Source organism: Hirundo rustica, chromosome 5, assembly GCF_015227805.2.
Source record: "Hirundo rustica isolate bHirRus1 chromosome 5, bHirRus1.pri.v3, whole genome shotgun sequence".
Classification (NCBI taxonomy): domain Eukaryota; kingdom Metazoa; phylum Chordata; class Aves; order Passeriformes; family Hirundinidae; genus Hirundo; species Hirundo rustica.
In genome coordinates this window covers 3,129,767-3,152,179 of record NC_053454.1, presented here as the reverse complement: position 1 = coordinate 3,152,179, position 22,413 = coordinate 3,129,767, and the positions used below count along the sequence as shown (strand labels likewise).

General features: G+C 40.2%; 1 protein-coding gene across 4 annotated transcripts in view; it reads right to left on the bottom strand.

Moving 5' to 3' along the window:
- CTNNA2 (catenin alpha 2) overlaps positions 1-22,413 on the bottom strand; it is a 462,766-nt gene that overhangs the window by 189,442 nt on the left and 250,911 nt on the right. The window lies entirely within an intron of this gene.

Here is a 22,413-nt window from a genome sequence, read left to right as displayed (position 1 = left end):
ATTCCTTCCATTATTAGAGATAGCCCTCTATTAATATTAATTTAAGGCTAAATAACTGCAATGCTTAATTATTTGATTAATCAGGCAGAAAGCTCTTCTTGGAACCTCTCAATAAACTATTACAGACCATCAAGGCTGAGATCCCTTGTGGCTGAGAAGCTGGAACAGCAAGTCATGGGGAGATGTGGGGTTTTCTCCTCCTATATTTTTTCCTCAAGCTTGACAATACTAATTTTGAGAAGATGGGGAGAAGAAATTCTGAGCAAATCAGGCCATAAAATTGTACAATTGTATACAGTTATGAACAAAACTTCCTTTTTTCCTTTTTTTTTTTTTTGTTTGTTTGTTTGTTTTGTTTTTTTTTGTTTTTGTTTTTTGTTTGTTTTTTGTTAGGAAGGTGTATATATTTTGAAGTCTAGACATTTTAGACACAAACATTAAAGCTTTCAGATGGTATCTGAGCTGAGATTATGTGTAACCCCACCAGAATCTGACTCAATTGATTTTTAAGACCCTTAACAGTCTTTCAAACTCTACGCCTGATCTATTTAATTCTGCCTGCTGCCAGGTACCAAAAGGATTATGGCTTTGCACCTGCTAGAAGTAATTGATTTAGGATGAGAGAAGTCTAATTCTAAGCATAGAAGTGATAACCAGATGGGGATGCATTCCTCAAAGAAATCCAAGCCCTCTGTAAGAATAAACAATGGTTTAGGGAAAATGAAACCTGGGTGGTGACTCTGAAGGCTGCTGAGAAAGATGCTCAGTCATGGCAGTGAAACATCAGTGATACCAACGCCATTCTCAGAAAGAATTGTGAAAATCTGAGGATCGCGCTGAAGGTTGTAGGGGGAAGTCCTCTCTCCATACTCAGGCTTCCCAAATTGTTTACCTGACCCTGACAAAGCAGAGACACCAGCCACTATTTTTAGGCTAAGCAGCTCGCTAAGCAATCAGTAAAACAGAAAAATCAATATTAAGTGCATGGTGTGACAGCCCCTCTGCTGGGAGTTTCCTGGTGCCCACCACAGAGACCATCACTGATGAAGATCACCAGATGCACATGCTTTGTTTCATTGCCAAACAAATAACAATAACAGCTGAAAACAAATCAGCCCATTAGCATTGATTGAATGGGGAAGGAATTAAAAAATAAATTAATCCCTCCTAGTCAGAAGAATTGGAAAGAAAAGTCATTAGCAAAATTTCTGCAAAGACTCGGGGTTTAGAAAAGAAACCCTTTGACTCTTTTCACTTCAGAAGCCTCTTAACAAAGTGATATTCTACAGTATCTTTTTACTTATTTATAGATATCCAAAGTGAATGCGATTATGTCTTAGTGGAAATTATTTATATAATAAATCATCAGACATCACCAATGTAAGAAACTGTTTTGACCATCTATTTCAAATTAACTGAGTTTTAAAGGTTAAATTGAGCTTTCTATTGTAGCTACAGACTGCAGACTGTTATAAACTGGGGAAAAAATGCAGCCTATATAATTTCTATCATCATTAAAATGTCATGACATTCAGTCCATAAGCTACAAAGACCATTCAAAGAAAATTGAAAGGAAAAGAGATTTTTGAAATAAATGACATGACCTTCCGTTCTTTACCACTGAACAGAAATTAAGGTGAAGTTACACACTACTAATGCCCAGCTTGCATTCACATTCCACCAACCCACCCCCCCAAAAAAAAACCAAAAAGAAAACTACTGAAAGCATTTACAAGAACTCCAGAAGAATTTGATCCCCTAAATTCTTGGATATCTAAAAGTTTGGATGATAATACAGCATAGCTATCAGAATCATATATGTAATACCAACATTCTTTTATGAAGCTCTTTAAAATCCGTAACACCACTGCAGAAAATCACCCCCTCTTTTTAAGTATCCGTGACCTTCAGTAACTCAACCTCTAAAATATCGTAAATACACATTTCCCACTTATTCTCAGTAAGAAACAAAGGTGAGCACCAAGTGTGGGAATTTACAGCCTTCATGGTGTCTAAGGCCAGATTGCAAACTCTCATCCTATCGAGACCATTTCCCACTGAGGTATTGGTGCGGCAAGGCTTGAAATCAAACACCGGTCCTATGGTCAACACACCATTTTTCTTTCCAGCATATCATTTGGTCAGACTGCAGGAATGTGACCTGGAAAATTGGGAAACCCTGAGCCATAAATTATCCCACACCTCTGCCAACAGGTTGGGCACTGGAGCAGCTGGGAAGTTTCACTTTTAATCCAGGTTAAGGCACGTGGCACCCCTGAGCCTCCTGCTGGTGCTCAGTCTGAGCTGAGTGACTTCACAACTGTGTTTTCTCAATATGCAAGAGTAACAAAATGTAATAAAAATGTTAATGAGGTAAATTAAGTGCAAGAAGTTAAATGATGCTGATAATATCATAACTCTGTGTCAGCTATCTTGTGCGCAACATCCACAATGAGTTAAGGGAAGGAGGAGGCGTTTTTCTTTGTATTGAACATGACGGTTCTTGAAATCTAAACAATCTCCTCAGATAATGATATCTATAAATTCAGAAAGAAAATATTTTTCAGGGCTGTGGAATACCTTTTGTTCAGATGTTAATTTTCCATTTGGTTTAGCCAGGAAGGAAGGAAGGAAGGAAGGAAGGAAGGAAGGAAGGAAGGAAGGAAGGAAGGAAGGAAGGAAAGAGAATTTGCAATATACCCAAAGAGATGTTGAAAAGAAAATAGACTGGATATGCACTGGTGACAGAAACCTGGTTTCTTTCTTGCTCTGTGCTTCTCATGTATTTTCCCAGGAGGAGGGATGTGCTTGAATTTCCAGGTATCTGAATTGTAGGAAACAGCCAGACTCCCCTCACTGACATACTTCTCCTTTTGGTAAAATCACAGAGGAGGAAAATGAGAGGCAGAAACTGCACATCCCACTGCTGACTCCCCTGTGCCTTTGCCCAAGCTCACACCAGCCAAAGGAATACATGAGTACCAAAGAGCTTCAAATCCTCACTGCAAAGTTTAAGGTAAGCTCCCTTGGATTTCTTAAAATGCAGAGCACCTCAGTGGTCCCAAATGACAAGTTGTCTCAAACTGGAAAGTCAAAAAAGAGAAAAGAGGGCAATAAAAGAAGAAGAAACAAAAGGAAAACCAAAAATAAATCATTTACTCCCACTGAAAATGCTGGCCAGGAAGAAACAAAAGGAAAAACAAAGAGAAATCATTTAATCCCACTGAAAATGCTGGCCATGAACTCTGGATTGCTTCAATATACTGTAGACATTTTTGTCATTTCACAACCAGCCTTTATCAGCTTCACTTGACAGACACAAAATGTACATTTTATGGCAATAAACTGCAAATTCCTGCTTTCCAACTTTATTCTAAAATATGTACTCTTGGTAAATTAAGCACTATACACCTTGCACTGGGTATTTTCTTGATTGTACACTAAGACTGGTTCATTACTGACATAAATACTGGCACAGAGAGTGCTGGGATACAATGCAATGCATACTGAGATCATGCATCTACTCTAAATTTCAATTATATGCATCCCAGTGTATATATACATATAAATATATATAATAATAACTTTTTTTGGCCTCTCATGCTGCAGTCACTTGCAACTCATGTTCCTTTCCCTGAGCTCTATACATCTCACTGCACTCTATTTTATCCACTTGCACTGTTAATATTTCTCCCACACCTGCATTTCCTGACCTGTGGGGGCAGAGGTATCAGTACAGAGTTCAGCACAAAGACGTGGCACTGACTGCCATCGTATTTGAATTTATTTGCTTTCAAGAGAAGTCTAGTGGTTCTCAAACAGAGTTAATTCTGGTTTATTTTTTCATGACTGGATAAGACTTGACTTCACACTGATGACTTTTCTCCACCAGAAGCAGCCTAGATCTTCTTGGAATTGCCTATACCTTGTTTTCCTTGACTTTCTTGCACCAAGTTTTATTACACCTGCCTGGCTCCAATACTGGCCCCTTTTACTATCATCCTGCTGCACTTTTACTGTCATGCTGCTGCACTACACTTACACCTGCCCTGCTGCTGGAGAGCTGGAGTTGCTGCATTTGATGTCTGACCCATCACACCCTCAGCCTCCTTCTTTCCCAGTGCCCAGGATTTTCTGAGGCTGAACCATCAACCCACTGTACATCTCTTGCCTCCTCTGCTGTGTTGGGCTGCCAAAACAACCTCACAGTCTCTTAGTAGGTGCTGTCTCCTTTTTATTACTTCTCTACATTTCTGTCATTCTCATATTTCTGTGTCTCTGTTCTTCTGGAATACCCATCCCCGAGGATACTCAAGTTTGCCTGGATAAGACCTGGGAACAATCTGATCTAAGATGACCACAGGCGTGGAACAGACACTTTCACAGGTCCTTTCCAAACTGTTTTTCTGTGCTCGTCTCACAACTAAATGGGAAGGAGGATCTGAATTGTTCACTCTGTCTTGATGCTGGGTATTACCCATGAAATCTTTACAGCACCATCCAATCTACCAAACTTTGCTCTGTATTTTCTTGACTTCCTTTCTTTTGTATGGAACTCTTGCTTACTTTTTTTTTTTTTTTTCCTTTTGCCACCAACACCCTTTGTTACTTCATGGGTGCTGAGATGAAGTAATCCTGTACCCAAATTCCATGTATAGCTCTCTGTCATCGCTATTTGGAGCCATTTCATTTGCTCCGCTCTGCTTTTCTCAGCAAATGATTCACAATTCCCATGAACACTCCTGCTTCTAATTAGAGATTCGTTAACATTTGCAAGGCTACTCCCAAATACCACAGTTCTAACACAGCAGTGTCTACTCTTTCAATTTTCTATTCCATGCAAGAGAAAATGTAGAGTGCTCGTGAACAATGATCACAACCCACTGAGGGCATGAATCATCAAAACACACGTAATTCCTTACCTTAGTGCCTAAATAACTTCTTGGGCTATTTCCTCCCCAACAAAGGCTTAGAAATTCTTAATTCTGAACTTGCAATTTCTGTTGCCACTATAAACCCAGTGCTTTTATGCTGGTTGGATGCCTGGTGACTCTGGCTGCAGCACCTGTGGAAATTTATTCCATATTTTGGACACAGCAGACAGTGATTACTGATAGCTGGTTTCAGGTAACAGCATTTAAGAGACTCTGTACCAGTAGTGAGAAACTCTTGCTTCGTGCTGGGGCACTGGCAGAGATTCTGCAGCTGCAGGTTGTCTTCAAGACTCACTTTCCCTTATCTCCTCCAAATATTTATTTCCAACACCTGACTACGTCTCCAGTTTTAAGACTGTAAATGTAAAATAATATTGTAATTGTAAATAAAGCAATGTATTGACATTGTAAATGTATCATTTTAAAGATGTAAAAGGTTGGCACATGTAACAATGGAGATCCAAGACTCCCAAACATATTTAGCTTTAGAATATTTGGATTAAGGAAAAATCTGGTCTTTGGGGAAGACCAGAGATGTTTTGTCCAGAGAATCTGTGGCTGCCCCATCCCTGAAGGTGTTCAAGATCAGGTTGGACAGGGTTTGGAGCAACCTGGTCTAGCAGATATCCCTGCCCCTGGCAGGAGGTTCGAACTGGATGGTCTTAAAGGTCCATTTCGACCCAAATTATTCTGGAATTATCTAATAAGACCCCAATTTTTGTTGTTGTTGTTTTTGTTGTTGTTGTTGTTTTGTGTTTGGGTGGGATTTTTATTGTTGTTGTTTTGGGGTTTTTTTGTGTGTGTTTGTTGGGTTTTTTTGGTGGTTTTGTTTGTTCGGTTGGTTGGTTGGTTTTTTGTTTTTTGGTTTTTTTTGTTTTTTTTTTTTTTTAATTTGTTGGTCTTCATTAATGGAGTCTTTAGTGAAGACCCATAAATAATTCCACTGAGAAGCACAGCTGGGGCACAGCTTTCCCACAGCACCACAGAGAAAATGAGCAACAGAGGCTTAACTGAAAGTCTTGAATCACTTTTCTTTACCATAGAAAGAGAATGTGAAGCTCTCCCCTAAAGGAAATTTTTTTATGTAAACCAGAGTGGATTACCAGCATGGCCCCAGCTGCTCTTGGATTAAAATATGGATCTGCAGTTGCAGAAATTAGAATCACCCAGAACTCTGCTGAAATTGATGTCATGATGCTGTAAGGGATGTATGGAGGATACATGATGCTATAAAGGACGCAACCTCAGAGGCAGATGGTCTGATCAAAACCCTCCCTATGTCTGAGAAGAGTCTTACTGATTTTTATAGGATTTGAATGATTTCTTATTGTAATAGAAGTTCCTTTGTTGCTGGGGGAAGATATTCTCCATTATTCTGCATTTATAAGTTAAAGCATGTCTTGGTAACTTCCATTAAAAAAACCCAAACCTTCATTTACAACTTTCTGCTGATTTATTCCACTTTAATTTCACACAGATCATTCAGAAATAGGCCTGATCTACTGCATCAGATCTTCTTTTTCCTTAACATCATCCTAACACCCCGAAGTGATCAACAAGGCAAACACTGTAACAGAGTTGGCTACTTTTACTCCTTGTAACATGTAGGGCTCATGTTACAAGTAGTAAGCAAAGTATTTCTTTTCAATAGTATTTAACAGCAGCAGTGAAAAAATCACTATGAACATCTTCATTTTCCTTGCATCAACAAGAAAATATGGCACAGAATCAGAGTAATAAAAGCAGAGCTCAGCCACCTGGTGAGGTAGTTTAAGAATATTTCTGGAATAGTCAAGTGAAATTAAATCTTCTCTACTAAAATTAAACAATGGAAATGATGATTTTAAAATATCCCTGAATTGAGTGTATTTCTGAGGATGCTTCATCTTTAAATAATACTTTCAACATAAAAATACAATTTTACCTATTAAAAGAAATCTAAATTTTATTTCCAGGTATGGTGAAAAGATGGAGAAAACAGAAATGCCGGAAAATATGAATTAAAGAAAAAAGTAAATACACTTAGGGTTTGAAAATAAGGCTCAATAGCTGTTTTCACATTGTTTTCCTGCATGGGCATTACCACAAAATGTAGGTTTCCTCTGCTTTGCTTTTTTAAAACTGTCCTTCTGAAGTGTATTCCTTGCTTCCTCACATATTCCATTTTTCACTCTTCAGCCTCTCACACCATTCTCTCCCCTCTCTTCTCCTTTTCCTGACAGGCAGTTATGTGCTTTTGCCCTTGAGCCCCAACCTCTCCCGCAGTGCTGGTCCCCTGCTCCACCTAGTGGGATCACTGCTGCTCCAACAGCCTGCAATGCCCAGGGGAAGGGATGGGGAGCACGGGGAGCCTGGCCTCGGATACAGCTCCAGGCTGTGCGGCTCAATACCCAGCTACATTTAACTCCGAAGCCCACAGTTCATTTTATGAAATGTGGAGCACAATCCAAAATTGCTGCTGGTATGACCTGACCACAGTACCAAGAGCTACGGTTCTCAACACCTACGGATTTTACAGAACATCACAACAGTGTTTTTATCTTGCCTTTATCAAACAAAATTAAATGCACACCAGCAGCTTGATATTAATACCCAAAGAGCCAGCCCTGCCTAAAGATGTACAACTAAAAGTAAAGAGAATTTGATGCCAGTCCTTCCAAGCCTTTACAACAGACTCGGAGCGCCAATTTGGTAAATAAAGTATTTAAGCCCTCAGTGCTATGTGGGCTGCTGTAAGATTAATATTTGAAGGACTTTGGCAATGCAAAAAAGGTCTTTAGTTTATTTTCACTCTAGGAGTCATTGCCAGCATCAGCACCATGGCCAGCATCAGCACAGGAAACTCGCTCTCTGGTTATCTTTTTAATACCGATGTTTTTGTGACACGTCCATCTTTTGCTTTTGTTTATTCCCTGTGCACGGGGCCCTGAAGCACTGACTCGAGGATGGTCTGTCCTTAGCAAACACTAAATAAACGCAGATCTTACCACTGGACTCAGATTTATTTGCAGTGGCGACAGCTCAGTTAGCATGTCGCAGGAATTTGGAATTTAACTTGGCTGGGATTCAGGGCCGCAAAATGAGCTCACCTGAGCCCAGCCAGGAGACGGTCTGCAAATGTGTTTCCCACCAATGTGACATCCAGACTGCATAAACCCCTCAAGAATATGATCCTAATGTCAGTGAAGTTGGGAAGACTTGTGAGGACTGAATGCAAACTCCTGGTTTTAGATTTTGCCAGCCTGTGGGACAAGGAGGCTGCTCTCTCTGTTGGATGTCAAACACCAAACTCACTCCTGCTTCAGCTGGTCCATGGCACACACACACACACACGCACACACACACACACACACACACAAATGACAGAAATGCAGACATTTCTACACCAGTCCACAAAACTCTGCAGATCACAACTGCTTTAAGTATATGGCAACTTCAAAACAAGACACATTGTAATGAAGAAAACACCCATGGCTACCTCTTCAGGAGAAATGGGGTAAGTGAACAGTTCTAGAAATTATTCCTGGAGTCCCAGCAGGACTTTAAAAGCGCTGTCATCTTTTATCAGTGCTAATTACATATGGTTGGAACCACCAAATCCTCACCTGGAATGTATAAATAGGTATTTCCAAACCAATGTAGTCAAGTCCATAAAGTAGTTCGGGCTCCTCATGCAGTTAATGAACAAGGCCATTCAGGGCAGAGATGGAATTACTGGCTGCCACAGGTGGTCTGAGTGTCTCCAAGTTAGGAACTGAACTTGCTGTTACTTTCTTTTTGATGCCTTAAGTTTTAGCTTTTGTGTTTTTCAGATTCTGTGCTGCCTAGGGGTGCAGTTCTGAGCCTCAGAGGAAGTGCTGGCTCTCTTCACAGAGTAGGGAGACAAATCCTTTTCCTGCTGGAGAACCTGGACAATGGTTACAAGTTTTCAAGCCCAAAAGCACAAACAACGGTGGGCTGAGAGAGAAACAAGGATGGGACTTCATCATCTGAAGCTGTAATTGGAAAATTAAACCCCAATATGCAAATGGACCAAAACTTATAAAAGTGTGAGACCTTGTGACCGTTTGTCCATTTTGTGACCATTTTGGGTCCATCTTGGGTGTAGCCCTGGCCAGGCTCTTGTCCTGCCCAAGGTGTACCCTTAAAGGCCATTTAATAAATATCTACTTTATTCTCTAGTCTGTCCAGTCTCTGCTCCAGCTCAGCCTTCCCAAGGCATCACCTTGGCGCGGGTGAGGGTCGGTAGCAATGCTGAGTCCCCACAGCAGGCACAAAGCAGAGCCCCTTTACTGCAAAAAACAGGCATTTTGAAGCAGTTTGTCCCTTATCAGTTACATTGTTTTAAAACATAACAAACATAATTCAACCGACCACATACACCACACTGTGGACATGCAATGGTTGCATAACTTGTTTTTCTCTCTCTAATTCAGCTGATTCCCTTTCTGACAATCCTTTTCTACTCAGCTGAAATAACAGGCGTGAGCCATGGTTTTACAAGGCCTCTCTTTTATAAAGCCTTACTTATCATGGTTTTGGTTTAGCACAACTTCTCTGACTCGGAATGCAAAACAGTAGAATCACAGAATGGTTTGGGTTGGAAAGGACATTAAAATTCATCCAGTTCCAACCCCCTACCATGGGCAGGGACACCTTCCTCTATCCCAGGCTGCTCCAAGCCCTGTCCAGCCTGGCCCTGGCCACTTCCAGGAGAGAATAGCAACGTGGACTGCTCTGTTGCATTGACTGCTGATCTGAATGGACGTAAGCAGCTTCGGAAGCTCATGCTGAGCAGTATTCAGGAGGTGAGACCACTGCAAAGAGAGAGCACTGCAGCACTCATTTTGCTCTGATGCATGTGTACGTATTTATCTAATAATTCCAAGTTACTGTGACTCCAGCACCCAGGATCTCTGACCATAAATGCCACTCCACTGGAGAGAAAAGCCTCATGCTCAGGCATGGATCCCTGTCAGCAGCGAGCAGAACTGCTCTGCAAGTCCCATCTGCTGGGAGGTCAAGGCTTCATTATCAGAACGAGTAAACGAGAGATTAAAATGGATTCTGGCCAATTGAGCACATCTGCCACGGTGCAGCATCAACCACTGGAGCTCTCGGGGAGATGGGTTATTAAATGGAGTTTCTCCAGAGACAGAAAAGTTGTGAAAGGCACAGCTGCCTCTTGCTGGGACAAATCCTCCTGACCCCACCCTCAGGAACACCCTTGGATGTGTCCCAGAACTGTGTGGTCTCTGAGGTGACAGTGCTCCTGTGGCTCTCATGTTCACAAGTGGAGACATAACTAAAGCAACACGAAACTTCCCGGCACATCCCTGCTCCCCTAGCATTAACACCCAAATTATAAATTTCTGGCAAATTCTTCAATGTGGCTCATGAACACAAGTGAGAACCTTAAGAGATTACATCAACCTATACTAAAAAAAAGGAGTAACATCCCCAAAGAATCTAATTTCCAATATGAACCCGAATCACCTGGTAAACACAAAGCACCACTGTCCACAAAGCTAAGCACATGGATGCTGGTGAGAATCTGATGCTGAAAACGGTGGTTTAGTGATTTATTACATTAATTTTATTCAATAAGATTAAGTACTGAACTGTATTTTTACCAGGGAATAAAGTTTGTTTGTAAGACACCTATTTCACTCCCCTTGAGCTATCTACAGAAAGAAGGAAAAAAATTTTCATATTTTTCTTTCCAGGTGTTTTGAGGCATCAATTAATCAATGCTTCAGGTTCTCATTAAATGCATCACTCAAAAGAAGCCCTAAAAAAGTGAGTCTTTTTAAAAAATACAACAACAAAACCCCACAGATGCTCTGATTTTCGTCATGAATTTTTTTTTCCTTTTTTCCATAGTAGAATTTGGTTTAGTAATTCTCATGTAGAATCACAGAATATGCTGAGTTGGAAGGGACCCATCAGGATCATCAAGCACAACTCTTGGTCCTACCCAGGAAACCCCAAGAATCCTACCATGTAAAGACAAACCTACATTTTTAATAACCAATAATAATATAGTTCTAATTCTAAATCCTAAAGCACCACAAAGTATAAAATAAATATTTATAAATTAATTAATTAAAGGCTAAAAAAGGTTTTTGCTCCCTCTTCTTACTGTCCCGTTGTGACTAATTCTTTTTTTAAAGCATGAATAACTCAGTAATTATACAAAAATCTCCTATCTGTAAATAGAACAGGAAGAACAGTGAGATGCAACAGGTCCAGGAATATATATATATATTTTTAATTTAACTCCAAGGATGACCAATTTTTTAGGCTCAGGTCCATTCCTGCAGCAGTTGATGCCAAACTCCACTAGGTGTCATCTACCACTGTATTTCTACTGGGAATATGAAAATGCTGGCACTGAGCACATCTCACGTTAATATTTCTATATATTAGTCCTTCCTTCTGTTCAGTCCTCGGGATGTATCTATAAATTCCCATTCTATATATTACTTATGCAGTATCTTATTATTACAGCCACTGTCAGTACTCTTAATTAAGCTTATTTTCTAAGAAAATACACTTTTGTGAAGGCATGGAAAGCTGCCACATCCCCAGGAAAAATGAAATAAAAATCACCAAACTAATTCCAACGGAAAACAAAACCTGTTCCATGCCTTTTTATATGACATCCCTTATGCCTGAATGCTGCTATTTTGGGGTGAACACACCGTTTCTGAGATACAGCTAGAAAGAATCAGTCACAGAAACAAAGAGAAAGGAGTGAAGCTGTGTCAGGGAGGGTTAGGGTGGATCTCAAAGAAAGGTTCTTCCCCCCCCGAGGGTGCTGGGCACTGCCCAGGCTTTCCAGAGCTCCAGAAGAGTTTGGCCCCAAGGCTGCCAGAGCTCCAGAAGAGTTTGGACAACGCTCCCAGGGACAGGGTGGCATTGTTGGGGTGTGTGCAGAGCCAGGAGTTGGACTCGGTCCTTGTGGGTCTCTTCCAGCTCAGGATATTCCACGATTCTGTGATTTTTTCAGTCTTGTAATAAAAACCTTCAGTGTTTCTGAGAGCTCAATAAATATTCTGGAGGTACCAACAGCACTGTCAAAGCTGCAATGCTGAGAGGCTGACACTCCTGGGATAAGAGCTGGAGAAGCCTGGTAATACCAACCCACAATAGTCCTAAACTAGTCTAGGGATCCGACTGTCTTAAGACAGTCTCTGCAACCCACCTCATACAACTCAAATCTACCTCTGGTCATTAGAAATGCAAATCAAACATTCAGCTGAGATTCCAAACCAGAAAATCACAAGACAAGTGCTGTTTTCAAACCTAGAGTGGAGTTCATGTAACATCAAGATAAAAAGGTATGGTTGCTGCTGCCTGAGACACTGATACTGAAATGTGATAAAAAATCCTATCACTCCTGGTCAAGACTGATAAACCCCAACTATACGGACTGAGAGAAAATTGCTGCCTGTGCGTTCAGCAGCACAGGGCTGTCTGTGCAAGGAATGGGACCCAGAGGGACTTGTTGTGTTTAGAAGAGTAAATAAAACCAGAAGGGCGTAATATTTTGAACAACTGATACCTCTGGAAGAAAGGAGCAGCAAAGACTGACTCAAGTTATAGGGAAAATCTACCCAAGAGCAATTAGATATGACAATTAATTTCAGTTAATGCAAAAAATATGAGTAACCATTAAAAAGGTTAAGGTTTATGAAATTACTTCTCAGTTGGGAATATGAACAACTATTTTTAAGGTGGACACTTCTCTGCTTATCAAACTTACATCATACAATTCCCGTTGGAAGAGTTTATGAAAAAAAAAAAAAAAATCAATGGCTTTCTGAAGCTGAGATAATATTACTTTTTAATTAACTTTGTAATATAACCCTGAAAATGAACACATATCACAAATTAAATTTGATTTTACTTTTTAGTTTATTATGCTTCAACATTTCACTATCTCAAGACACAGTATCTATTCTCTACCTCAACGAAACAACACACTATAATGTAGTGAACATTCATCTCTGATAAGGAACCAGATAGCACCGGCCAAGTGCTAATAATTTTCATTCCTTCTTACTGCATTACTTACAAATTGTGTTTCCAAGCTCAGGCCCATAGATACAGTTTTTAAAATGTTGCTTTAAAATACTGCAGAATTATTAGTTATTTCATTTTGCACAGAGTTCATGCTACCCATTGGACATGGGTGGCAGGGGTTGGAAGGGGATGGCCTTTAAGGTCCTTCCAGCTCAAGTCATTCTATGATTCCATGGTTCTACATTTTTCTGCAGTAGTTCATAAAAGAGCTAGACTGGAAAATTTCCCAGAATTTCCGACTTCAAAGTGACTTTTGGGAAGCATATTTGGCAAACTAACTTAAGGTAACTGGTAAAAAAAAAACAAGGGGGGGAAAAAAAGAAAAGAAAAAGAGAAAAGCTCTCCCTGTAGAAACTTTGTATTTTCTTACAATTTCATGCATGTAATCAGTGTTTAACTCCACAGAAAATGTTTCCTTTATTATTAACAAAGATAGCACAGCCCGAGTCACTTCCCATGTGGGTCTCTGTTGTATCTTTATTCCTGCAATGTCTCCTTTCCTTTCCTGGCAATGACTTCCCTCAATCCAATCTTTATATCAATGACCCTAAAATGTTGGTGTGTTGTACAAATAACGCAGTGTCACACTGTCTATCTGTATGCCAAATCCCATACGCTGACTTTTCAAGTGAATTTTCAAATGGCTTCTCTCAACAGTCACTGAGTGGAAAGCTTTACACAGCCCATAGATAGCTGAGCACCTGAAGAAGCTTAAATTCCCACTATTATGGGAAGCCTTTCCTCCCTTACCTCACATGTACATTTATTTGCAATATTTCATTTTAAGCAGTGGTTTATAAAAGATGCAGTAGTTGGGCACCTGTGATTTCAGTAGGAACAGTCAAGTCAGTCCTAAAAACCACATTTTTTTCCCACAATATCCCTGCACAAACCCTTCGGGAGGAGGAATCCCCCTGTAATTAACAGTTGATCTTTTCCCATCCTCCCTTTTCTCACTCAATCAATTCATTATTAGAATTAACCAGAAATTTCCCAACTTACTAAATACCTTTGCATTTCCCAGTCAAACCCCCCAAAACACATGTTCCTCCCTCTTCAAGAGACATCTGGAAATCGGACATGAGAAGAGCCCAGTCTTCAAAGAAACTGCAGGAGCACACAGGGATCTGTAACCAACCCAAGCAAACTGCTGAAAATTCAAATTATGAGATAAATCTAATACAGCTACAAACAAAGATTTACTCTTTGGCAGCTTGGTCTTCCATGACCTGCCCTTTAAGTACAGAGGGATTCACACCATTTCCAAGATCGAGACCATGTATTTTTGAAAAATCCAGAAGAGCATGTCTAACATTAAATACTATATACTGGTTGTAAAATGGAAGAGAAAGTGTGATTTGAGAGCCAGTTTTAATACAGAAATGTTTCCACAAATGCTTAAGTCAGGATGATCCTTTTGGGTCCCTTCCAACTCAGGATATTCTATGACTCCACACCAGCCAGATCTTAAGGTATTTTAACAAGCATCACCAGGAACACAAACTGTGTGATGTGTTTTTCTAACATGGAACAGGAAAGACTGAGCTTTACCAGAAGAGAGGACATCAGATCAACATAACACATTAATCTTGCATGGCCAAGACCTGCTCGTGGTTGAATTTTCAGACACTTTGTACAGAGTCTACCAGTGCAAGAATTGTTTACACTCCCTTCTTCCTTTGTGAACCCAAATCCTTCATGGATAATGCTGAGACTGGACCAGACCTGGAGTAACAGGTTAAAAAAGTAAGAAAAACCACAACATAAACCAATCTGTGGTTCTACAGTTCTGTCATTTCTCATCAATACTTTCCATATCCAATGTCAGGGATGTAAATGCAGAATTTCTGCCTTCTCCTGAAGAGACCACTGTGTCAGCATTTTAACTGTTGACCTCAAAGACCTGCCAGCTTCAGCTGTATAAATAGTTCAAAGAGTCATTACTTCAGGGCTTTTGTCTGTGTAACGGTAAGGAGATAACAGGCATTTGGTCCAGGAAATGTTACGAGTTGCACAAAGGGATCTCAACCTGCCTCACGGCATGCCTGCTCACATGAAAATGCCCCTTTTATCTTTGTACATAAATACACAGCAACCTTTGCAAAGTCTCCAAAATATTTCATTTTCTTGGGAGAAAGAAACTGTAATTGGGTGGGCTGTGCTCATTCTTCCTCCTGCTAGTTAAGCCACAGACATTCATCTTTCCACAAAGAGCTCAAATTGTTCCCTTCTGCACTTGAATCTTTTGTTGTCTGATTTTAACTGACCCATCAGGCCATAAACAGCGGCACAAGGCCCTCACATCTATTAACTGGTGTCATTAGGAGTCCTTCCTCATTTATTGTTTAGAGGACTAACACCTCCTAGAGAAGAACTGAAAGTCTCATGAGCAGCCACTCTGAGGCCATGCTGATTAAATAAAATTCCTCATTAAAAGATACCAAGCAGCTGGGCCTGGCTTTTTGAGTATACAGACGTTTTCTATTCAGGTTCAAATGAATAAACAAGGTTTCATTTGTGGTTTTCTTTATCCTGCATTATTCCCCTCTCGGAGCACGCTTCTGGCTCACTGTGAAGAACTGCAGAATTATATCCATGTGACTTAAATTTCACCTACGTCTCCCAAATAAAAAATATTATTTCCAATATAACTGCTGCCAGAAAACATTCATCAGCTGAAGGCTGTGAAACTTCAATTAACAGGTGACCTGTAGGCAGCATTGCCTGGCTGCGGGCCGTGAACACACATAAAGCAGCGCATTAAAACCACCGCTACATTAAACAGCTTCACAGAGCACCGAGCACCTGAAGACACTTTGTTCTCTTTCTACCTTCACAAAGGAGATTGTCCCCTCACCAATCCTGCAGGACACAAAGGGTTCTTAGGGAAAGGGTCTGATTGCAAAACACGGTTGTGAAGTGATGGACAACGTAGAAAGACATTAATAATGGGATCCGTTCCCTTTAGCTGCCTGTGTATTTAACAAGGACATTATACAGCCTGGATATACAATAATAAGGTCACCCTACTTGCCTGGCCTTGTTAATAAAATAATCTCATGCTGGCTGAATGGAGGTGGCTCAAAGGGTGCACAGGAGCGGGAGGAGGGCTGGGAGGTGATGGAGCCCGATGGCTGCAAAGCCGTGCCCAAGCTGTGCTGCCAGAGGGGATGCAGGAGCAAAGAACAGACTCTGAGGTATCTGTGGTAGCCTAAAAAAACCTCCTGTCAGATAAATTGCCTACTGCCAGGCACGCTCTTAAACGTTCTGGTTTAGACTTGCTTTACACTTGCGCAGGGGGAACCACACAGCAACTGGAAAATCCTGAAATGTATTCAAGAACCTGATTAAATTATACTGTGTGACAATTCTGTTAGACCCAGCAGGGCTGCTATCTGTAAACCAGGCAGTTTATGGAGCTCTTTCACAGGAACAAATCCTACCTCAGCAACTATTCAGAATTTCTGATTCCACAGGCGATGGGATCTGTCTCTAAAGCCTTTCACGAGCCTCTCAGGAACCTGCTTCCTGACTATGTTACTAAGTTTTCTAATTTAAAACAAGCAACAAGATAATTTTTGGCAACATTTGGAAAAGGAAAGTCTTCTCTTGACTGCTAATGATGCAAATGATATAAGCAATCTTGGATCTAATTTACCCTCCACACAGAACTCTTGCACAGAAATTGTATTCATTCAGCTGACAACAGAATTTACTCACAGTTAATAAATAAAAGCCTTTGTATGATATAATCAATGACACAAACAAGTTGTAGCACTTCTGTATTTGTCTTCATCCACAGCTCTGTTTTAACAGCTTTCCAAGTCTGCCAGACTCTTCTGTCCTAAGGGGTTTTTTTGCTTCAATAAGCATTTGATGGATTATGGACACAGTGAAATCCTATATATCAAGAAGATTTCTGCTTTGTCTGGTCTTCTCAACTTTCTTACGCCTTCACTGCCCTGTAAAGATCCCAGGAACTGATGGGTCGCTGGGTCAAGTAGGTCAGCTACCTCCCTTCAGCATTCAGAAACTACTCCCTGGATTTTCAGGGAATAAAGGAACATGAGGAGTCAGCTTTCCCAGGGCTTGCTTCTGCAGGAAGAGTAGAAATAGGGGAAATCTCAAAACCACTAGGTTTCTGTGGTTCATACCTTATTTTTCTAACACGTACCTTCAGTTGCATTCATTATCCCTTATCAGAGCTATTTAAGGTCATAACTAAAAAGAACCATCCCAAATGTGAATGTCCTTTCCCATGACCAGGCTGGGAATAAGCTATTATCATAGGAAGTTGTCTAAATTTATCTGGTTGAGGCCAGCAGGTATAGAATCATAAATCATTAAGGTCAGAAAATACCTCTGTGATCACTGAGTACAGACATTAACCCAACGCCATCGTGTTCACCACTGAGCCAACTTCCCAAGTGCCACATCCACCTTTGGAACACTTTCAGGGATGGGAATTCCACCCACCATCCTGGAAAACCTATTCCGATGCCTGGACACCCTTTCCATTAATAAATTTTTCCTTATTTCTGTCTTAGGTTACAATGCAAGATGTAACCACAGTATGTATTCTATGACCAGCTGTTAAAACCAGGTGGGGCAGTGTTCCTTATCTCTTCCATGAACCATTCCTCGTAACTCCGGGGGTATCTGCTGTTAATGGGCCATCGAGGCTCACTGCAGGACTGATAAAATTTCATCATCCCATTGGGAGATGCTCCACCCAGTGGGAGGAACCAAGCATTCCTACCTGGATAAAATCTGAGATTCAGAACAGCACAGCATGTTTGCGCTGGATTCCCAGAGAAGACCAGACCCATCTCATCACTGGATCTTAGGAGGAAAACATCACCTTTCTACAGGATCATTGCTTCAACAGAACCACATCTGTCACTGCAGGAGGATTTGATTGGTCTGCCACCAATACCCTGACCAACAAGGTGTCAGGTTGTGTTCTGACTCTGTCAGTGTTTTCTTTCTTTCTTTGTGTTGTTTTTTGGTACCACTACTTTTTAATTTTCTTAGTAAAGAACTGTCATTCCCATATCTTTTGCCCCTTAATTTCAAAGCTATAATTTGCAGGGAGGGGATCTATATTTTCCATTTCCTAGGGAGGAAATTTCCTTCCTTAGCAAGTACCTGTCTTTCCAAACCAAGACAATTTCCAATCTAAACCTTCCCTGCTGCAACTTGAGGGCACTCCCTTTGGTCCTGTCACTACGTGCCAAGCAGTGCAGAAAATTTCACGTCAATATACAATGGGATAAAAAAAACGAAACAACCAAACCCAAAACATAAATATATTCATTTAATTTTTTTTTCATATTAATTGGCTTAAAATACGGTGATATAGAAGAATCCATTGTTATACGAGCAGAAATCAGTAACTAAGAACAATTTACTTGTCTTATCCTGAGTTATCACAGCTGCTCTGAACATGTTTTCAGCCTGACTCTTATGTAGCACAACTGCACCTAAGGGCTCCTTGACAACCAAAGTTTCATCCTGCTCCTATTAGCATCAACACAATTTGGAAAATCCACCATAATTTGGAGTCAAAAACGTAACACCCACGGATATTGAAAACAGCAACCCTGCAACAAATTCCTTGGATTTATTTTAATAACTCCTGGTAAATTAGCTCTTGGGGGAGGTAGGTTAACATTGACAAACACACAGGGGAAAAACAAAAAGGGCTCTACTGAACAGCTCTAAGTAGATTTGAGGCACTGGTAACCCAAGTGGTTTCCCTGAGTCATTTCATAATATTCAGCTGGAACATTCTAGATGCTTATTTTAATGAACTGACTCAAAAGGAAAAGCCTGCATATGGGTAGACTCATCCCAGATGTCTGGCAGACCAGATGAACTGCGAATAGTGTGTCCTTCTGACTCAGTTTCATCTGAAGTTTTACCCTTCTCTACAGGAGGAAAAGACTCTGAGTCTACCTGTGACGGTGGATAGAGATTTATTTCCATGATTCAATACTTGGGCATTGAAGCTGAAAAAATTCAGAACACCAATAAACTCCTAAGTGAGAATAATAAACCCAGAGGAAAACTGATCAAGGCTCAGTGAAATCTTTGGATCAAAGCTGTAGGGGAAAGATGTGCTGGATGTACTGGATTTTGGGCAGGGGACAGGGACAGGACACAGGGAATGGCTTCCTACATCCAGAGGGCAAAATTAGAGGGCATACTGGGGAGAAAGCCTTCCCTGTGAGGGTCATGAGGCCCTGGCACAGGGTGCCCAGAGAAGCTGTGGCTGCCCCTGGATCCCTGGAAGTGTCCAAGGCCAGTTTGGACGGGGCTTGGATCAGCCTGGGACAGTGGAAGGTGTCCCTGCCCAGGGCAGAGAGTTGGAAGAAAATGTTCTGTAAAGTCTTTTCCAACCTAAACTATTCTGTGATTCCATGGTTCTACATCCACTAATCTGAGCTAGTTAACACTCCTGGCCAGTCTAAACCAGAGCTCAGGCAGAGAGAACAGACAAGACCCTCAGCTGGCAGCTCAATTTGTCATACTTCAAGTAACTGAACACATGGAATGACTTTTTTTTGAAAGGTTCTTGTCTCTTTTCCACTTAAGAGAGCTGAGGCTGACAGGGGGTTTTTTTGGGGAGATGAAGTTGGATGAGATACATTATTCATCACCTTCCCAAGTAGCATGGACTTAATCACCAGACATAATGCAAGTGGAAATTTATGTCATACGTTATGCCAAAGGTCAGATTACACATAATCAGAATGGCCCTTCTGACTTTAAAATCCGTAATGGCTACAGATTAGGAGCAGGTCCCTTGAAGGCAGCACAGTTACATGGATGGGAAACTGATGTGAAATGAAAGTCATTCAAGACAACTAGGTTATATTTCTTTTTAATAATGGATGTCAATAAAGAAAGCTCAGTTCGTTTTTAAATGACTGAACTTTTGAAGCGATCTGCTAATGGCTCCTGTGACATTGACAAAACCTGAACAACATTTATCAGGTACATAAAGCTGAGAACATGGTCTGTATCTTGCACTAGAGGAATTTTCCCTAAGCTACCTCGTTCTTGCTGGCATGTTTAGAGAAAAAATGTCTTTTTCACATAATAAATATTACTACTGTCTCAAGAGACAGATGATATTAATTTTTTTCACTTCCCAACAAACCAGTATTTTTTATCTGCATAGAAGATTGTTTTGAGTTCTGTCTGGAAAAAAATGCCCTTTAATAAACATAATGTGCTAGCGTGCTAGGCAAAAGCTGAACATCATCAGATTTACATTATTTTAAATAAAGATTGTCTGAGAATGTTTTAATCTCCACCCTGTTCAGCTTCAGTGTTTTCACAGGGATTTGCCAGGGGAATGCACCTGAATAAGCAGAAACGGGGTATAATGTGAACAGGACTGAAATTTAATGTCAAAAGAGCCATTCACAATTATTTGATTCTATTGATTCACAATACAATCAAAGAACATATTTTTCTTAAAATGTGTACAATAAACCCTTCCTATTTTGGCATCATCAAGATTCTCGTTTCAATAGGACCAGGGGTTTTGCTGTGGCTACCACATCCCTGGAAGCGTCCAAAGCCAGGCTGGACAGGGCTTGGAGCAACCTGGGATAGTGGAAAGAGGCCAGGGGTAGAACTGGATGGTCTTTAAGGCCCCTTCCAGCCCAAACCATTCTATGATTCTGTGATTGTTTTCCCCATTCATAACAATAAAATAGTCTATCTGTCCCTATTATTTATTTTTTAATGGCAGTTTCCCACTGACAGAATAGAATTATGTACTTTAATCATATGCTGACATTTTTATTAATATACTGACACAACAGAAACAAAATAATAAAGCCCCAGAGAAATGATTATTTAGTGTGCCTGGGATGGGTAGTAATGCACAGCGGGTAACAGAAGCCAGATGTTACAGCTAAAATTTTATCTGAATTATTGTTAATATAATTTCTCTGTAATTTACTTACCTGAGGACTGGCAAGAATTTACTTTAAAAACCACTTGGACTCTCGGAAGAACTTCTAAACTTATAATTGAACTGGACAAGTTGCCAGCTTGCAGTAGTTGCCTCAGAGATTATAAAACACTTTAAAGAACCCCACCCTATAAAGCAGTTAAGCCTAAATTGCAAAAGTTACAAGTAAACCCCACAGAGGAAGGGAACACAACACCTTCCAACCATCCATATTGCTCTGGCCCCTCCTAACCAAATGGAATACAGAGAATGAAGTAGTTCCAAAATGTTTAACAGACAAAAATCCTTGTTAATCTTTCTAACAAGGAAAAAATTTTTACTGGCCCCCAAATCTGCTGACTTGAACATCCTTAAGCATCCTTAATCTCAGTAGGAGCATCCGGTCTATGATACATCTCTACACTGGTGAGATTCCTCAATAATTCACAGCAAGGCAAAAAGAGTCAGAGAAATAATGAAACCGAAGTAGGAAGAGGAATTAAGTCTTAATGAACACAAAAAGCCCTGGATTATGAGATGAATATTGTATAAACACAGTCCAAATCTTAGTTATATCCAAAGGTTGCAGTTTCAAGATAAATCTTTTCTGGAAATAAAAAGTCTTCTTACCTTTGCATCATAATCACTGCTAAGAAAATGTGTAAGTAAAGTACTTTATAGTTTTCTTTGAATTTTGATTAAATTTATTTGCATTTAGGTTCTGTTTCTCTTCCATTTCCTATCAAAATTTTCTTAATCAGTTGTACAAGATTTGTTGTCTGTTTTTCTCTCCACAATTTCCATGTTAGAGATCTTAAGAGTCACCTACTCCACGCAGACACATCACTAAGCAAGGGTAGTTGAGCAAGATATAATTAAGTTTTTTAAACCTTGAACAGTACCACCACATCAGTAGAATTTTGTGATTGATTCATTAAGAGAAACTCTTCAAGAAATTATCTGGTAACAAGGAAAAATTCCCTCATAGATCTGTATCCTGTTAAAAGATCAAAGACAGTCAATTTTGCCAATGAAAGGAAGTTATGATTAGAATCCCACAGGGATCTGCTTTGGTTCTTTGCTCATCTTTATGTCTCTAATTGATCTAGAGCTGGTGAAGGAGTGAAATCTGATTATACACCAAAATATTCAGCACAGTTAAAACTAGATGGGTATTAAAGTGTTGCATCACCCTAACAGCAGATTTACAACAATATTTCCTATTTTAGCAGTTCACTCAGGAAGGAAATCTTGTGTTAGCTTGAGTTGTTCTGTAAAAGCACTTTTATAAATGAACAGAAGGAATTATTTTGAAAGGCTTAGAGAACGACACAGAGACCATTACCCATTACCCTGTGCCTGCAGTGCCACAGCTGAGCCAAAGAACAGAAAATACAGACAAGAGTAATAAAGGTATGAAAA